At 46.2% G+C, this 19,545-nt stretch overlaps 1 protein-coding gene across 2 annotated transcripts in view; it reads right to left on the bottom strand.

Annotated features, from left to right (window-relative positions):
* Positions 1–5,584: 5,584 nt before the first annotated feature.
* LOC109731522 (uncharacterized) overlaps positions 5,585–19,545 on the bottom strand; it is a 247,867-nt gene continuing 233,906 nt past the window's right edge. For both annotated transcript variants that reach the window (XR_012187120.1, XM_073500991.1), the window contains exon 3: positions 5,585–6,392. The gene's annotated coding sequence lies outside the window, so the exon portion shown is untranslated. The remainder of the gene's footprint in view (positions 6,393–19,545) is intronic.

Below are 19,545 nucleotides of genomic sequence, written 5' to 3'. Positions count from 1 at the left end.
ACAGACACAAGTTAAACAAGTTTGCCTTAAGAAGGCTAGCACAAAAGTAGCAACGATCGAAAAGGCAAGGCCTCCTGCCTGGGACCTCCTAACTACTCCTCGAAGCCGAACTCCACGTAGAATCATCCTCGGGATCTCTAGCTCCTGGACTCCAGCATCTGGTTGCGACAATCAGGTATAGAAAGGGGAAAAGAGGGACAAAAGCAACCGTGAGTACTCATCCAAAGTACTCGCAAGCAAGGAGCTACACTACATATGCATGTGTATAAGTGTAAAGGGGCCATATCAGTGGGCTGAACTGCAGAATGCCAGAATAAGAGGGGGATAGCTAATCCTGTCGAAGACTACGCTTCTGGCAGCCTCCATCTTGCAGCATGTAGAAGAGAGTAGATTGAAGTCCTCCAAGTAGCATCGCATAGCATAATCCTACCCGGCGATCCCCTCCTCGTCGCCCTGTTAGAGAGCGATCACCGGGTTGTATCTGGCACTTGGAAGGGTGTATTTTATTCAGTATCCGGTTCTAGTTGTCATAAGGTCAAGGTACAACTCCGGGTTGTCCTTTTACCGAGGGACACGGCTATTTGAATAGATAAACTTTCCTGCAGGGGTGCACCACATAACCCAACACGCTCGATCCCATTTGGCCGGACACACTTTTCTGGGTCATGCCCGGCCTCGGAAGATCAACACGTCGCAGCCCCACCTAAGCACAACAGAGAGGTCAGCACGCCGGTCTAACCCTATGTGCGCAGGGGTCTGGGCCCATCGCCCTATGCACACCTGCACGTTGCGTACGCGGCCGGAAGCAGACCTAGCCTAGTGGCGTTCCAGTCCAATCCGGCGCGCGCCACTCAGTCGCTGACGTCACGAAGGCTTCGGCTGATACCACGACGCCGGGATACCCATTACTACTCCCGCGTAGATGGTTAGTGCGTATAGACCAAATGGCCAGACTCAGATCAAATACCCAGAACTCGTTAAGCGTGTTAAGTATCCGCGAACGCCGACCAGGGCCAGGCCCACCTCTCTCCTGGGTGGTCTCAACCTGCCCTGTCGCTCCGCCACAAAGCAACAGTCGGGGGCCGTCAGGAACCCAGGCCCACCTCTACTGGGGTGGAGCCACCTGTCCTTTCAGCCCCCTCATCAGAATCACTTGCAGGTACTCAACGAGCCGACCCGACTTTAGTCACCACATGTGTCATGTATATAATGCATATAGTATATACCCGTGATCACCTCCCAAAGTGATCACGGCCCAGTAGTATAGCATGGCAGACGGACAAGAGTGTAGGGCCACTGATGGAACACTAGCATCCTATACTAAGCAGTAGGATAGCAGGTAAGGGTAACAACTGTAGCAACAATGACAGGCTATGCATCAGGATAGGATTAACGGAAAGCAGTAACATGCTACACTACTCTAATGCAAGCAGTATAGGGAAGAATAGGCGATATCTGGTGATCAAGGGGGGGGGGGGCTTGCCTGGTTGCTCTGGCAAGAAGGAGGGGTCGTCAACTCCGTAGTCGAACTGGGTAGCAGCAGCGTCGGTCTCGTAGTCTACCGGAGAAGGAGAGGGGGAAGAAACAGTAAATACGGAGCAAACAAAGCATCACAAAACATAAGGAGGCAAAACGCGGTGCTAGGTATGCCCTAACGCGGTAGTAAGCGATACCGGCGAAGCGGGGAAACATCCGGGAAAGTATCCCCGGTGTTTCGCGTTTTCGGACAGATGAACCGGAGGGGGAAAGTTGCGAGTTCGATAGGTTAGGGATGTGTGGTGGACGAACGGGCGGATTCGTCTTGTTGTTCTGAGCAACTTTCATGTACAAAGTTTTTCCATTCGTTATTTTATATTAATTTTTAAAAATTTAAATCATTTTAGGATTTATTTAATTAATTTATTCAACATTATCCAGAACAGTAAAATATGATGTCAGCATGACATCATGCTGACGTCAGCAGTCAACTGTGCATTTGACTGGGTCAACTACGGGTGGGTCCCGCATGTCATACACTTCTTAGCTTAATTAGGGTTTAGCTAATTAATTACTGTTTAATTAAATTAACTAATTAATTAGATTAATTTAATTAGGATTAATTAACTTAATTAATTTACTAATTAATTAATTAACTATTTAATAATTTTATTAATTACATTTTTATTAATTATTATTATTATTATTATTTATTTTTATGAATTATTTTTATTATTTATTTATTTATTTTTATTATTTATTTTTATTTATTAATTAATTATTTAATTTATTATTTTTTACATAAATCGTTCTGGGCAGTGGGCCCCGTTTGTCATAGGCCCAGAGTGCCGATGCGGGTTAGCGGGCGTCGGGTGCTGGGCGGAGCCGGGCGTCGGGCGTCGTCGCCCAACTGGGCGGGCGCCCAAATCGACGGGCAGGGGGGGCGCCAGCCACGGGCGTGGCGAGGCCGCCGGCGCCCACGATGCCGGCCAAGGGAGGCGGCGGAGGGCGGCGCCACGGGAGGGAGGAGAGGGCGGAGACGAGGCGAGCGGCGGTTCCGGCGAGCTGCAGCAGCTTCGGCGAGGCAGGGTAGCGAGGGACGCGGGCAAGGGCTCGGCAGGCGGGGCACGGGGTAGGGGCGACCGGCAGCGGTGGCCGTGGGCGAGGCAGGGCACGGCCACGGGGCACGGGTGGGCGCGTGCAGGGCGCGCCCCGAGCAGTGTGCAGGGGAGCGGGTGAGCGGCGTGGTGGCGCTAGGTGAGGGCGGGCGCGTGCGCGCACGACGACGCGTCGTGCGGTGAGCAGGGGAGGGCGCGCGTCGGCCGGGAACGAGGCAGAGGAGAGAGGAGAGGGGGGTAGCGGCTCACAGGGGGCCGTAGGGTTCGGGGCAACGTGGCTTGGGGAGGAGGACGAGGAGGCGACGACGGGGCATGGAAGTCTGGCGACGGGAGGGGCTCCGCGTGGCGACGTCGGCCTCAGGCCGCCGCGGGTGTCGGGGGCGAGGCGAGGCTTAGTGGAGCTCCGGGCGGCGAGGGACGGCGACGGGCCGTCGGGGGCGACGCGGCAGGCGCGGCGAGGGGCGCCGCTGAGGGAGAGGGGACGGGAGCGCGAGGATGAGGGCGGGGGCCGGCGAGGTCCAGGCGGCGGCGCGGGCGGGGACGGGCGCCGGCGTCGGCGCACGGCGTCGGGGTTCGGCCCGATCCAGTTCTGGATCGGGGGGGGGGGGGAAGAGGAGCAGGGGGATCGTGTGGGGGGGGGGAGTGGGAGGTGTCGGTGGGGGTTACGGGTTAGGGTTCGGCCTCCAGGGGGTTAAGGAGGAGTGGAGGGGTGACTGGGCCTTTGCCCAGTTGGGCTGGGCAGCTGGGCCACGGTTGGCCCAGTGGGGGGTTCTGTTTTTCTTTTCTTTTATTTTATTTCTTTCCTTTTATTTATTTTCTTTTACTGTTTTCTCTTAGTTTCACCCTTTTATAGTTTAAATGAAATACAAAACTAGTTCCTAATTTAGTTTTAATAAATATGCCACTGCCACAAACAGTTTAGCACTGAAATAAAATAGTTTTGAAATTGTTTATTATTTTTAAAAGCATTTGAGTAACTGTTTTGCCTCAGTTTATTTATTATAGTGCATTTTAACACTTCATAAAAGTGTGGTTTCTCCATTGATATTACATATGATTTATTGTCATATTTAGAACATTTTAGTTTAGACATTTGAAAACTTTTAATTTTTGCTTGATTTCGAATCTTGAATTTGAAACGATTTCGAACTAACGCGAGATTAGCAACAGAAATCGAAGTGACGTGGCATCCTTAACAGAGGGTTACTGTAGCTTAATTATCCGGGCGTCACAAGGAGAAAGCTTAAGTGTGGCTCGGGCATTTCATCGAACATCTCATGTGCATAGGAGGTGAGCTAGAGCACCACAAAGCTCTCCCATGGCCGGCCAAAAAAACAGAGCACTTCACTGCTCCGCTCGCGGGCAAGGGGGTATATATAGTCATCTCATTGGTCCCGGTTCGTGGCTGGAACCGGGACTAAAGGACCCCATTTGGTCCCGGTTCCAGCCACAAACCGGGACCAATGGTTGTGGGCCAGGAGGGAGGCCCATTGGTCCCGGTTCGCGTCTGGAACCGGGACCAAAGGGGCCAGACGAACCGGGTCCAATGGCCCACGAGGCCCGGCCGGCCCCCTGGCCTCACGAACCGGGACTGATGTCCCCATGGGACTCGGTTCGTGAGTGAACAGGGATTAATGGGCTTACCCGGCCTGGACCAAATCCCTGTTTTCTACTAGTGAAGCCGACACCATAAATATCCCAATATATTATTGAATTGCACATGTGTGACACGTGCAGGATTACTACTGCTTACAAGTGTTAGAGATTGTAATTGGTACGTTTGTACTCCTCCCTACAATAAAAAGGATCTTCTAGAGAAAATAGTATTCGTTTTCCTAACGAGAACCGAATGATCATCTTGACATTCACGTCAAGCCTCCTGTAATCTCTTATAACTCCACAACAATTTATGGACCGCTATACATACAAGTACGGTCCGAGACAAAGGGTTCAATGCTTCTCATTGTTTTTTACGTCAAAAAGGAAAGTATGCCCTTTGGCGCCGACTAGCACCCCTCCCTCGCAAATCCGTAACGCCACCATGAAGGAGAACCACCAAACCCCTCCTCCGCCATCACATTCATAATCACTAGACACATGAACGAAAGTACAAATCAAGAGAACCAAAAAACAAAACGAACTCAACACCATGGACCTATGTTGAATGAGAATCCAATGGATCGACACGCATCTATCCACGAGATAAAAACACCAGTAGCTTCCTGACATTGGTCGTGGTGAACACGCCAGGATTGAAATTGAGATGAGAGATAATTACTATGTACGACACCGGGACGTCTATGACAAAGACACAAAAATCAGTAATAGCCCCATAGAGCGTCGAGTGTGGGGTTTATGCAGGGCTGTGTACCGACCTATGTGTCAGAGACCTGCAATTGTAATCAAAACCTTGTTGCATAATAACTAGATTTAAATAAAATAATAATACTCACAAGTATTGTGAAACAGAATGAGTATCCATACATGATCGGTTCACAAAGTGAGGATTTAGTGAAAAACAGTACAACTCAGGAAGCAAAAACATGAGGCATTTACAGATTAATGTGAGATGTGTACTTATACGTTGATATGCAAATGTGAGCCAGTGAAGAATAGAAATGGATAACTCAGAAAATAATAAGAAGAATGGATATGAATTATTATGCTCTCTTTCAGGGTCTGAAGTTTCTTCAGCGTAGAGACAAGAGGGCAAAGACTGAACTGATATATCCCCAAGAAACTGATGGTGAAACGCGACAGCCAACTTCACCTTGTTCTGCTTTCGTTTGCTGTTAGATGATATTGGCGATCTGCTCTTTGAGCACTGCCTAGCTGACTATTCCCTGCGTCGCAGGCTATTAGGAGTTGATTGAGGCTTGGATGATTTTGTGCTGCGTAATACACGCATGACACATGGTGAGCTCGTGCACAGGAGTCTGAAACTCTGAAACCAACTGAAGAAATCGACGATCAACTAACAATATTTTCCCTTCTTTTTCTGAGGTACCATGAATGAAACCTTCCTATTATGAACGAAACGTCTTGTGCCATGTCGTCAGAGGCGCACAAGAACTAAGCAAAGAGAGGAGAGATTTTTTTTTTCCTGTAACGAATTTTTTTATCAGGTTTCACGGGCAGACCTACACTTTGACCGGGACTTCTTCACCACCGGCTCTTTAGGCAGGCCTGCCGGCACACACAGCTTCAGGAGAACTTCACTACGGCTCTTTTGGCAGGCCTGCCGGTATAACAACTTGCAACACAGAAAACAGATTCTCTAACGGTACAACAACTATAGACAGACAGGCACCCCGTCGAGCTCTTCTATGGGCGCAAGCAGGACATCATCGATCACGGATTCACGGTGTACAAACCCCACAGCAGAGGCAACTCGTGTTGCGGCAACATGAACTGGAGCAAAGACGCTTCTTCAGTCACCGCATCCCAAACAAAAAGAAAAGGGAAGCAGTACCAAAAATCAGGCATCTTTCAGTCACCGCATCCTAAGGTAAAAGAGAAAGAAGGTAGAGTACCAGGCAGGCAGACAGTTGCAGCTCAACATTCAACATTCAATAGGAAGGACCAGATAAAAGTTCAACATTACATAATTGATGCGGATTAGCAAAATACGCAGTCAAATTCCTAAAAGTCCACCGCACAGTTCTCCGTTGTGGTAGTACGAAGAGGGAGCACACCACAGGAACACCCCAACAGGCCATTTTGCATCTCGTTCTCAGCCATACGGAACAGAAGAACCTACGCCCAACCCAAGCCCATCTCTGGACCTCCTGCTAATACCTGCGGAGCAATAGTCAATGTTATTGGTCAAACAAGGTTGTACTGTTCCTTATATCTCACAATATTTGTATGATTCAAACACTGAACATTAGCTTCAACATCGTGGAAACTGGGCTGAAAGCTCCAAAGTCGAATCATCTAAGCTATTGGACAAAACCAACGGAACAGTTCATTTCAAGTGGCGCACCTTCAACTTCTTTTTTTTAATCGACGGCCTTCAATTTCTATTGTTGGCATATTCTAACTAAGTCTTTGGCTACATCAGAAGCTAAAAGACCAGTTGCTCAAATACCTCCATCAGAGGTAAATGCATAAAACAGGTGCATTCAGTTTGAACCTAATAGGTATACTTTTTAGAAATATACAAGCTAGATAGTCAGTAGCAAACCAAAACTAAGTAAATTCATGTTCATTTAGAAAAGCCTCAAGCAAAATAGTCAGTAGCAAATCGAAATATACGAGCTAGATAGTCAAGGGATTCCTCCAGCCATGTGCCATTGCCTGCTGGACTTTCGCCACCGTTGTCGCCAATCATCTTATATTAATTAATAATCACTGTTTCCTTCAGCTCTCAATTGATGAAGGCTAAATTTGACTATGTAGGTGCTCCAACCATAGCAGGTTTTATTGCCTTCACTCAAAAGGGAAGATTTATTTGGATGTAACTGCTCCTCATTCAATCATGATTCACTTCAATGATGACTGCCATGTATAGAATATTACATTTTGATACATATGTTTAACTAATAAAGAATCAAGAATAGCACATTCCATATCCATTTGGAGGCATGAAAAAAGTTCTAAGTTTTCATATCCGAAGCAGACTCATCTGATAGTGCGGCTATTTTTCCAGTAGAGCTCAATGTGATTTTTAATGATTCCTTTGAAATTGCTTTTTACAGCAGACATAGGCCTTTGTTCTTTAAGTCCATTGATAAGGTTGACAACTAGGATTCCAATTTGCAATCAGCAATGAGAGGTGGGAAAGATTTGTGCTCCGGATTTAAAAGGCTCTTCTAATGTTTTAGAAATTAGAAAATAAATGCCTCTATGAAGTCTGGGTGGTCAACCTAAAAGTTCTCAATGTGGAAGATCTTTGCTTTAGGGACTTTTGATCTGAATGGACAGAACACAACGGATGTACCCGAGGTGAGTCTTGAAAGAGGTTTGACAATGGTATTAGGGAATACCATAGTTCAGGACTCAAGATTTAAAAAAACAACATGTTCATATTTATTTATGGTTTTGTGAAAAAATGAAAACATAAAGGCAAACAGTTCCCACTTTGAATTTAAATTTCATATGTAAAATTCAGTTGTAGACTGTTCAATACTATCTGCCAATTGTACTTGTAAAATTTAATTTTAATGTGTTGCATGTTTTCAATCTCAAATAATTAGTGAGAACGTCTGAAAATAAATTATAGAGATGGTGAAAATAATCAGATATATCAAGTAAGATTATTGAAATCTATTTCATGAGAAGATTAATGTGTTTTATAAGATATTGCGTTCACGCTTCTATTAAAATTAATTAAAACTAAAATCTACCACGGTATTATTTGTTTCCTTATCTATCAAATGGCAGCTGACTACACTAGACCTTTAATGGTATTGGATAAAACCTTGATGAATGTGGACTCTTCGATCATACACTTGATGGTCCATACTCTACAAAATATCAACATCTAAAAGAACTTCTAGTTGGAGATAACATATGTGAGTTAGAGTGACAAACATAGGCATGTTGGTAAAATATTTAAACAAACTGCCTACAAGGCTAATATTGCACAATAATTGCAAACGAGCACTAGGTATTACAACAATCCCAAATGAGCAGCCACGTGAGATGGCAATTTATATAGGCACAATTTAATAAATGAAGTTCAAAGCCAAATGCTAAGGTATTTTTGGGTATCAATTACTTGTGTAGAGAGGACGACATACAAATTACACTCAGACTTCATAGATCCCTAGACAAAGAAATATCGAATGCAATGTTGCAACGACTAAAATGTAAATAGAAAATATAAAAGAAGCAAGGTAAAGGGAAAATATTTCATTCTGCTGCTACTTAAAGATAGGTTACTTACTCAGTTAATACGTCACAGTAGCGTATCCATGTGACCAATCATCTTATGTATTACGTAAACGTTCAGCTCCATCATGTCCACCACCAATACCCTTGCCTACAAGGGGGCATGCTAACCATTAGGTAACTCATTTCAAGAAACATCTGCACTGCTATGCACTGATACTACCATTCATATCAGATAAAAATATAAAATAGATACAAGGGGGCATCGATCAAATATTTGGCTAAACTCACATATAGAGTTAGGAAAACACCTCGGGTTTGATACACCATGAGAATATAAACAAAACCCCATCTACTATCAAATAAAGAAAAATATTCTCAAAACAGTATATACTCACTAGTGTAATACTCCCTCCGTCCCAAAATAACTGTCTCAAGCTTAGTGCAACTTTGTACTAGAGTTAGTACAAAGTTGAGACACTTATTTTGGGACAGAGGGAGTAGACATGAAGAATCCTGCACTCTCAAACTATTAGCTGACCGGAAGGGAGAAGTCACCTAAAATTATGCTTAAGCTCGCTCCATGCCATATGATAAAACAAAATACACTAATACTAATAAACCCACCAAGAGATGTTTTGCCAAATCATAACCATCACAGAAAACGCAACAACACAAACATCCAGAAAGAGGACGCTAGAACAACATTGCTATATGTTGAGAAGATCACCAAGTAGCAAGAAACAATTTATATGGCGCCACTTAAAATTGTTAGCTTAACACGAAAGGATTTGAGTGCTATTCAACGACCAATTATAAGTAATATCTTGGTTTTGTTATAGCAGCAATGTAAAGGCATCTGATATTATCCGCAAAAAAAGGCATATGTTGTTACCTGCAACAAAGACACTTTCGAATGGAAGATACCACCCCGAGATGTTGGTTTTGGAAACTTTCTTGAATTGCAGTGACTCAAGCTGGATCATGAAGAGGTCGGTGTGTGTCCGTAGGAACACCACGTTATTGTATTCAGCAAACCCCTGTATACTTCGGTGCCATCGATGCCATCTCTTCTTCTTCCCTGAATCAATGGGAAGTAGCTTATCCAGTTCAACAGTTCTTCCTAGGACCCATGAAGCAGCGCCATCACAATCGGTCTCCATCTCCCATAATTGGGCGCTGAAATTTGACAGAAAGAGAATGCCAAGGCCACCACCCTCTGCCTGCATAACCTGGAATTGCCATATGTTTTCCTTGGGAATACACACTGGCACCGGTTTCACAGCTAGGATCTGCCTCTCCAAATCAAACTCAAGTATGCCATCCAATATTGGAGTTTTTGCCGATCTGTCATTGAACAACCAGTAAAGGGAATGCCCAACTAGCACATCCATGGTAAAGACCATACGTCTCTTGGTGGGAAGTTTGGATGGTAGTGGTGTTGAGATGCGATCGCCCCATCCTCCAGTCTCCGACGAGTAAACGCGGGCGATGACCCGTGGATGTTGTTGCTCATCTGTCTCTGGTTACCAAGACCACCTGAAAGCGTCGGATGTCTCCGGCGGCGCGAAACACAGCCCCGCTGAACCGGGCCTTCTCCATATCGAACTCAGGGGGAACGGCAAGGCGGTGCTGGTCGACGTGGGTCCCACACCAGGAGCAGCTTCCGCGAAAGGTGGAAGATGAGTACGAGGCCATGGCGGCATCCCAAGGGTATGAAGTGGCCGAGGCCGTCGTCGTCGTCGATGCACGAGGGAAAGCGGCCACACGGGACACGATTGGGGGGAGCCATTGTAGGTATGAAGCGGAGGTCGTCGAAGAAACCGAGTAGGGGAGGGTTGCTGCGGTGGTGGAGGCGGAAGCGGCCGGAGAAGCCGGGGTCAGAGATTAGGCCGAGCCAGCGCTTGGAGACGAGGGATGCGCGAGGGAGGGATGAAGGATCTGGAGGGAGTCGGAGGAGGATCTCAGAGAGCAGGTTGTCGTCCTCCAGCGGCGCCGCCGCCACCGCCGGCGAGAGTGGGCGGCGGCGGCTCATCTCGCCCTCGTCACAGCTCATGTGGGGAATGGTGGTGGTGGAGTCGAAGCAGCAGCCCACGATGTGGATTGTGTTGTGGGGCTGTGGTGTAGTCACCTACGCGATACGAGAGCTCAAGTAAAAAAAGCCCACTACCCACAACCAGCATACCTAGATTTATTTTTTCTTACTTTCATGATTGATTTTCTTATGCAGAATCAAATTAATCAACTACTGTACAGAACAACTCCCCTGAAAATGTACACACAGCTAACAAAAATACAAGATTCAATGGCAGTCCAAGCAAAATTTAGGGCACCCTAAACCGGCATGGCCACAATATCACAAAGTCGACACACCGAAAAAAGAAAGCTAAAAGGAGCCGATGCTAGCATCATTGCCGTCACCCGTCGCATCACGGCCAAACGATCGTAACTTTATGACGGAAAAACACGGACGCGTTTTACATAGTGGTCATCCTTCCTACCTTCATGCATTCTTGGTCGAAGAGCCAAGTCTGTGTAAGAAACAAACAAACTTGCGCCAAGGACACTTTCTTCTCTACCCCACTGTTAATGCAATGAGGGCAAGGCTTGCCGCTTGACCATATGCTAGACATAGATAATTTCAACTTTGAATAGTACCTTCGAAGGAAGGATGTGCACAACTTGTATGTATTTGATTCGCTGCAACCTGTCACCACCGCCTGGATGATGACACGACTCCACTATTATGAAAATAAAAACATAACACATGAACCATCAAACATGTAACATAGTCGACTACAAAACCCTTGGTGCGACCCAAATGTCGCATGCCATGATTGTTATTTCCACCACAAGCCATCATGCCAATAACGTGCGTCACCCATAGGGAATGCACAAAGGGATGCACGTCTATCATGGCTAGCGAGGTGCCTCTGTTGGACACAATGCCATTTTCCAATCTGGCAAGCCTTATCCAAAGATTTCATCCAAAGACCAATGCTCAGAAGTAGACAATGATGCCCTTAGGCGTCGATGCGAGTAAAGGTTTTGCTCAGAGCACCTCTGACCAAACATCCCTGCACAACCATCCATGGCAGTAGCCACTGGCTTGTGGCCATAGTCCCGACTCTAAAGACCACACTCACAAGGGCCAGTAGACCCTACAGCGTCACTGGCTCTCACTCCCGCTGACTCGCAACCCTCCCCTCAAATTCATGCCGCTGTCGGCGTTCTGGGAACTAGGGTACCCAGACTTGCCTGCATGCGGCCCACGGCGTGGCTCCACCAACGGCTTGGTACGGCCCATCTACGAGCCATCAAGACAAGACCCTCGAGAGGGGCCAAGTCCCGCGAGGCGGGTGACATCAAGACCTCTGGAGGGAGCAGCCTCTCCAGGCGGCCTCTTGAGGAGCGGAGATTTCTATGCAGGTGCCCAACCTCATGAGGTTGCGGTGACGCAAGCCATGATGACCAAGGCCAGGTAGGCGCCAGCAGGCGCAGAGAAGATAGTTTCCTCTTTGGTGCTAAGGAGGCAGGCGCAGGCATGGGTTACCAAGGAATCAGACAAAGGTTTCCATTCCAGTGCAACGAGACCAAGACCGCCAGGATGGCAGGGCGGATGTCATCACCGAGCCCACCATGGCGTCACGACCAGAAGCTTTGCAGGCGAAAGACCACCTTTCATCAGGATAAGATGTACTACTTGTCCCCTTTCAAGTTGGCCACTGTGGGATCCCTTCCCGCCTATGTTTTGGGGGGGAAGAGGACCGAGGCCACTATAAGTATAGGTTAGCCACCACCGAGAGAGGGATCCAGACCAATCGGACCCTTTCCACCCTCACAAGAGCAGACCCCACGAGGTTGTTCATCCCTTGTACCAGTTCATCCTTAGCCCCTCGTGAGGCTAATCCACCACAAAGCAGGAGTAGGGTCTTACACCGCAAGGTGGCCCGGACCTGGGTAAACTGTCGTGTCCATCTTCTCCTTTGTTCATCGAGCTAGGCTGTGGGGGTGACGAGTTGGTTGGCTGGAGAGGTTGAGTTCTTCGCACACACCCCAGAGTTCGAACCTTTCTTGGGTCTGCGGAGCCCTGAATCCGACATTTGGCGTGCCAGGTAGGGGCGTGTCGAAGCTCGGTCTCTTCACCAACTACGTTCAGCCCTCACCCATCGCATCCATGGCGGAGGCTCCCCGACCTTGCGCTGAGCATTGGGCCACTCGCAACACCAGGGAGGCGCCCCTCGGCCGCGGAGATCATCATCACCCCATGCTCCCACTAGTAGAAAAAGGGCCTAATGTTCAGCTCATTACTCTCGGTTTGTAATTGAACCGGCACTAATGTGACCATTAGTGCTGGTTCCAATGGCTAGGCGGCCGGCGCTCATTAGTCTCGGTTCGTGGCGAACCTTTAGTACCGGTTCGTGCCACGAACCGGGACTAAAGAGGTGGCGGCAGGCTGGTGGCAGGTTGCTGCCCCACCAACACCTTTAGTCCCTGTTCGTGGCACGAACCGGGACTAGAGGTGCACCTTTAGCCCCGGTTCGTATAACCAACCGGGACTAAAGATCATCCTATATAAACCCTTCATCGACCCCGAGCTCTCTGTTCTTCCCCTTTCCTCTCCTCTCTGTTTTCTTCCTATCCTCTCGAGCTCATCCTCCATTTTTGACAAAATTTGTCAATATTTGAAGGCACCCCATCCATCCAAGTGATCACAAAGTTTAGCAACTTTGTCCTTTCATCTCTCATTGCTAGATTAGCTATTGCAATGCTTTATAAGTATAGTGATTTGTGGATTTTAGTTTGGGAGGAATTATATGTGGTAGTTTATTTGATTTATATGCAATTTGAGCTCAAAATAACTCTTAGTTTGCATATGTAGGTGTGGTTTACTTAGTGCCTTCCCGTCTCCATCCTAACCACCGTCGATCGCCCGCACCGTCCCGTCGCCGGCGTGACCTTGTGGTGAGCCTCTTGTTCTTATCTTCTTTATACAAAAAATAATGTATGTGTGATTTAGATATATAGTTACTTGTATAATTATCTTACCCGTACGTTGTTTGTTATACATAGTGCCATGGTTTTGATATTCGTCCCCGTCGGCCCTCGTCCGGTTTATGATTCGGATGTGGTATATTCTCTTTTATAACTATTTGTTGCATTTCGTGTTTATGAAAAATTATGCACATCAAGTTGACATAGATATTTCTATCTAGGAGGTATGTGAACCGGAAATTCCAACCGACTCTATTGTTGATAGGTTAAATTTAGATGAAAATGAAAACAAGTATTTGAAAGAAAAATTGAAAAGAATTGAGGAGCAGAAGATGGAATTGGAGTTGCATGTTGCCGATGTCGTCGATGATCACAAGATCAAGATGGAGAAAATGTGCTTGAAGAGTAGAAAGATTAGAAAATATGCCATTGATAGTGAGGCTTGGTATCATTATGTTGTTGGATCAATTGTTACCTTAGTTGCGATCTTGATCGCATTTGTTGTTGCATTTAAATGCTTTAGCTAGAGAGTTTGTATGTTGTTTTATGAGAATAAGTGTGTATGAACTTTATGTATGAACTTGTATTAATTTGGTCTTTTCGGTGCTGTGTAATGAAGATGAGCCGGCAATGGATGTACGATGACCGATGCTCTCCCCAGTTCGTTAATGGCGTGCGTACTTTTCTGCCTGCGGCTGAGGCAAACAAGCGGGCGAATGGTTTTATGTCTTGTCCATGTGCTGGCTGTAAGGATGATCGGAATTACTCTAAGTGAAGAACCATTCACGTCCACCTGTTTGAGTACAGTTTCATGCCCCACTATAATGTTTGGACCAAGCACGGAGAAAGAGGGGTTATGATGGAAGACAATGAAGAAGAAGAGGACGGTGAAAGCTATTCTGGCCATGGGTTCCCTGAATATGATGGTACAACAATGGGGGAAGAAGCTGGGCCGGTAATGCAGGAAGAAGCTGAAGAAGAGGCATCAGATGAGCCCATTGATGATCTAGGTCGGGCCATTGCCAATGCAAAGAGAAAGTGCACAACTGAAAAGGAGAGGCTGAAGTTGCAGCGCATGTTAGAGGATCAGAAGAAATTGTTGTACCCAAATTACGAAGCTGACAAGAAGCTGGGCACCACACTAGAATTGCTGCAATGGAAGGCAGAGAATGGTGTATCTGACAAGGGATTTGGAAACTTGGTGATAATGTTAAAAAAGATGCTTCCAAAGGACAACGAATTTCCCAAGAGTACGTACGAAGCAAAAAAGGCTGTCTGCCCTCTAGGATTAGAGGTGCAGAAGATACATGCATGCCCTAACGACTGTATCCTCTACCGCGATGAGTACGAGGATTTAAACGCGTGCCCGGTATGCGGTGCATTACGCTATAAGATCAGCCGCGATGACCCTGGTGATGTCTAGGGCGAGCGCCGCAGGAAGAAGATTTCTGCCAAGGTGATGTGGTATGCTCCTATAAAACCACGGTTGAAATGTTTGTTCCAAAACAAAGAGCATGCCAAGTTGACGCGATGGCACAGAGAAGACTGTAAGAAAGACGGGAAGTTGAGAGTACCTGCTGACGGGTCACAGTGGAGAAAAATTGAGAGAAAGTACTGGGAGGACTTTGCAGGTGATGCATGGAACGTATGGTTTGGTCTAAGCGCAGATGGCATTAGTCCTTTTGGGGAGCAGAGCAGCAATCATAGCACCTGGCCTATGACTCTATGTATGTATAACCTTCCTCCTTAGTTGTGCATGAAGCGGAAGTTCATTATGATGCCAGTGCTCATCCAAGGCCCTAAGCAACCAGGCAACGACGTTGATGTGTACCTAAGGCCATTAGTTGAAGAACTCTTACAGTTGTGGAATGGAAAAGGTGTACGTGTGTGGGATGAGCACAGACAGGAGGAATTTGACCTACATGCGTTGCAGTTTGTGACCATCAATGATTGGCCGTCTCTCAATAACCTTTTAGGACAGACAAACAAGGGATACCGCACATGCACGCACTGTTTGGATCATACCGACAGTATATATCTTGATAATTGTAAGAAGAATGTGTACCTGGGACATCGTCGATTTCTTCCGAGCAGGCATCCCGTAAGAAAGAAAGGCAAGCATTTCAAAGATGAGGCAAATCACTGGACGAAGCCTCGCCACCGTACTGGTGATGATGTACATGATATGTTAAAGGATTTGAAGGTAATCTTTGGAAAGGGTCCTAGCGGACAATCTGTTCCGAATGACGCTGACGGACGTGCACCCTTGTGGACGAAGAAATCTATATTTTGGGACCTACCCTATTGGAAAGACCTAGAGGTCCGCTCTACAATCGACGTGATGCATGTGACGAAGAATCTTTGTGTGACCCTGCTTGGCTTCTTGGGCGTGTATGGGAAGGCAAAAGATACACCGGAGGGACGGGAGGACCAGCACCGTATGCACGGAAAAGATGGCATACATCAGGGTCATATGCCAGCTATGCTCTTAACAAACAAGAGAAGGAAATCTTCTTTGAATGCCTGCTTAGTATGAAGGTCCCGTCTGGCTTCTCGTCCAATATAAAGGGAATAATAAACATGGTAGAGAAAAAGTTCTAGAACCTAAAGTCTCATGACTGCCACGTGATTATGACGGAGCTGCTTCCGGTTGCATTGAGGGGGCTTCTATCGAAAAATGTTCGATTAGCCATTGTGAAGCTATGTGCATTCCTCAATGCAACCTCTCAGATGGTAATCGATCCAGAAATCATACCAAGGTTAGAGAATGATTTGGTGCAATGTCTTGTCAGTTTCGAGTTGGTGTTCCCACCATCCTTCTTCAACATCATGACGCACGTCCTAGTTCACCTATGCGAAGAGATTAACGTTCTGGGTCCTATATTTCTACACAATATGTTCTCCTTTGAGAGGTTCATGGGAGTCTTAAAGAAACATGTTCATAACCGTGCTAGGCCAGAAGGAAGCATCTCCAAGGGCCATGAAAATGAGGAGGCCATTGAGTTTTGTATTGACTTTATTCCTGACCTTAAGCCGATTGGTGTTCTTGAATCGCGGCATAAGGGCAGACTGGGTGGAAATGGCACGCTAGGACCGAAACAAATAATATATATGGAGTGGCATTCTCTCACTCAAGCACACTACACAGTTCTACAAAATTCTGCCTTGGTGGCTCCGTATATGGAGGAACGCAAGAATATTCTACGCTCCAAACACCTGGAGCAGTCTGACGACTGGATTACACATGAACAAATGGGGACTTTCGCCGGTTGGTTGCACACACGTGCCATGCATGACGACGCTGTTGAAGATGACATGTACTTGTTGTCCCAGTTACCATCTCCGAATATAATGACTTTCAAAGGGTACGAGATAAATGGGAATACATTTTACACGATCACCCAAGATAAGAAGAGCACCAAAACAGTGGTGTCCGCTTTGATGCAGCAACCCAGAGGGGAAAGGACACATATTATGGTTACATAGAGGAGATATGGGAACTTGAATATGGACGTGGTTTGATGGTCCCTTTGTTACAGTGCAAATGGGTCAATCTGACACGAGGCGGTGTAATGGAAGACCCGCAGTACGGAATGACAACAGTGGATCTCAACAATCTTGCGTACGCGGACGAACCATTCGTCCTAGCCAGTGATGTGGCGCAAGTTTTCTATGTGAAGGACATGTCTACCAAGCCGATAAAAAGAAAAGATAAGGAAGTGAATACATCATACGATGAGGCAAAGCGCCACATAGTTCTTCCAGGGAAAAGAAACATCATGGGAGTGGATGACAAGACAAACATGTCAGAAGATTATGAAAAGTTTCATGAAATTGCTCCCTTCACAGTGAATATTCACCCGAGCATCCAGTTAAATGATGAAGATTGTCCATGGTTACGGCGCAAAGGGACACACGCAAAGAAAAAGTTTCACACCCAAAGATCCAACTCTGGGATGTGACCGGCTTCACTGTCATCACTTTCTTCTCTAGTGAGTTTCCGGACTTATATATCTGGAAAGTCCCACTTTGGACAAACCGTAGGGAATCTTTGTAATAGTTAGGGTGCTTATGTGTTTTCGCATTTGAAATGTGTACTTTTGTGCTTCGGAAAAACGTGTACCTTTCTGACTTCATTTGCTATTTTTCAGCTCACTTACTGATTTTTTTGAGCTAAATGACCCTGAAACTGAAAAGCACTACAAAATGAACTCTCAAAAGGTTGAAAGTTGGCATGGCATCACCATTTCACCCACATAGCATGTGCTAAAAAGTTGACAGGGTTACGGCAAAAAAAAGGATGCACTTCGTGTACAAAATGGACAATCTCTTTTGAAGTATCAGGGTTTCGGACGAAAACTCATTTGTTACAAAAGGCATTTCCTTTTCTTAAACTTATTTCAACTCCAGACTTTTTGTGCATTTAGTATGCACCATTCAAAGCCACAGCATCAATTTTCAACCCTTTCTAACTTCATTTGCTATTTTTCATGCATTTACTGATTTTTTCGAGCTAAATGACCCTAAAATGAAAATCACTACAAATGAATTCTGAAAAGGTTGAAAGTTGGCATGGTATCACCATTTCACCCACATAGCATGTGCTAAAAAGTTGACAGGGTTACGACAAAAACTTGATGCATTTCGTGTACAAAATGGACAATCTCTTTCGAAGTATCAGGGTTTCAGATGAAAACTCATCTATTACTGATACATCTCCAACGTATCTATAATTTATGAAGTATTCATGCTATTAGATTATCCATCTTAGATTTTTTATATGGAGTCCAATTGACGTGCCAATTTTTGATGATTTCTTATGGACCAGAAGAAGCCCACGGAGCATCGGAGATGGACCAGAAGAGTCCCGAGCCGTCCACGAGGGTGGAGGGCGCGCCCTACCCCCTGGGCGCGCCCCCTACCTCGTGGACGCCTCGATGATCCCCCTGACGTGAAACCGACGCCAAAAATTCCTATAAATACAGAAACCCCTAGAAAATAACCTAGATCGGAAGTTCCGCCGCCACAAGCCTCTGTAGCCACGAGAAATCAATCTAGGCCCTCTCTGGCACCCTGCCGGAGGGGGCCATCATCACCGGAGGCCATGGAGGAGGACCCCGGAGGGGCCATCATCGCCATGAAGGCCAAGGAATAGAGGGAGAACCTCTCCCCATCTAGGGGGGAGGCCATGGAGGAGGAAGCACAAGGGGGAGAATCTCTCCTCCTCTCTCTCGGTGGCGCTGGAGTGCCATCGGGAGGGGAATCATCGCCGCGGTGATCGTCTTCATCAACATCACCATCATCAGCACCATCCTCATCTCTTTTACGCGGTCCACTCTCCCGCACCCCGCTGTAATCCCTACTTGAACATGGTGCTTTATGCCACATATTATGATCCAATGATGTGTTGCCATCCTATGATGTTTTGAGTAGATATCCTTTGTCTTTGGGTTGATTGATGATCTAGATTGGTACGAGTTGTATGTTTTATTTTGGTGCTGTCCTATTGTGCCCTCCGTGTCGCGCAAACGTGAGGGATTCCCGCTGTAGGGTGTTGCAATACGTTCATGATTCTCTTATAGTGGGTTGCTTGAGTGATAGAAGCATAAACCCGAGTAAGGGGGTTGTGGCGTATGGGATAAAGGGGACTTGATGCTTTAATGCTATGGTTGGGTTTTACCGTAATGATCTTTAGTAGTTGCGGATGCTTGCTAGAGTTCCAATCATAAGTGCATATGATCCAAGAAGAGAAAGTATGTTAGCTTATGCCTCTCCCTCATATGAAATTGCAATGACGACTACCGGTCTTGTTAACAATTGCCTAGGATAATTCCGCACACCGACCCATCATTATTCCACACTCGCTATTTATAATATTTAGTAATATATTCTAACTTTATGATAACAACAACAACTTTTATGTTTTAGCTCTCCGTTATCATGCAAAGTTATCCTCTTCATACCACAACGTAGTTTTATTTCTCGTTTCTACTTGGAAGCAAATGTTCAGTGTACGTAGAGTCGTATAAGTGGCAGATAGGACTTGAGAGAATATTGATCTTCCCTTTAGCTCCCTTGCGGTTCGACACTCCATACTTATCACTTCCACCTTTGGGAATTG

The sequence above is a fragment of the Aegilops tauschii genome, chromosome 6, assembly GCF_002575655.3.
Source record: "Aegilops tauschii subsp. strangulata cultivar AL8/78 chromosome 6, Aet v6.0, whole genome shotgun sequence".
In the NCBI taxonomy this organism is placed as follows: domain Eukaryota; kingdom Viridiplantae; phylum Streptophyta; class Magnoliopsida; order Poales; family Poaceae; genus Aegilops; species Aegilops tauschii.
This window is presented reverse-complemented; position numbering and strand designations above follow the sequence as displayed.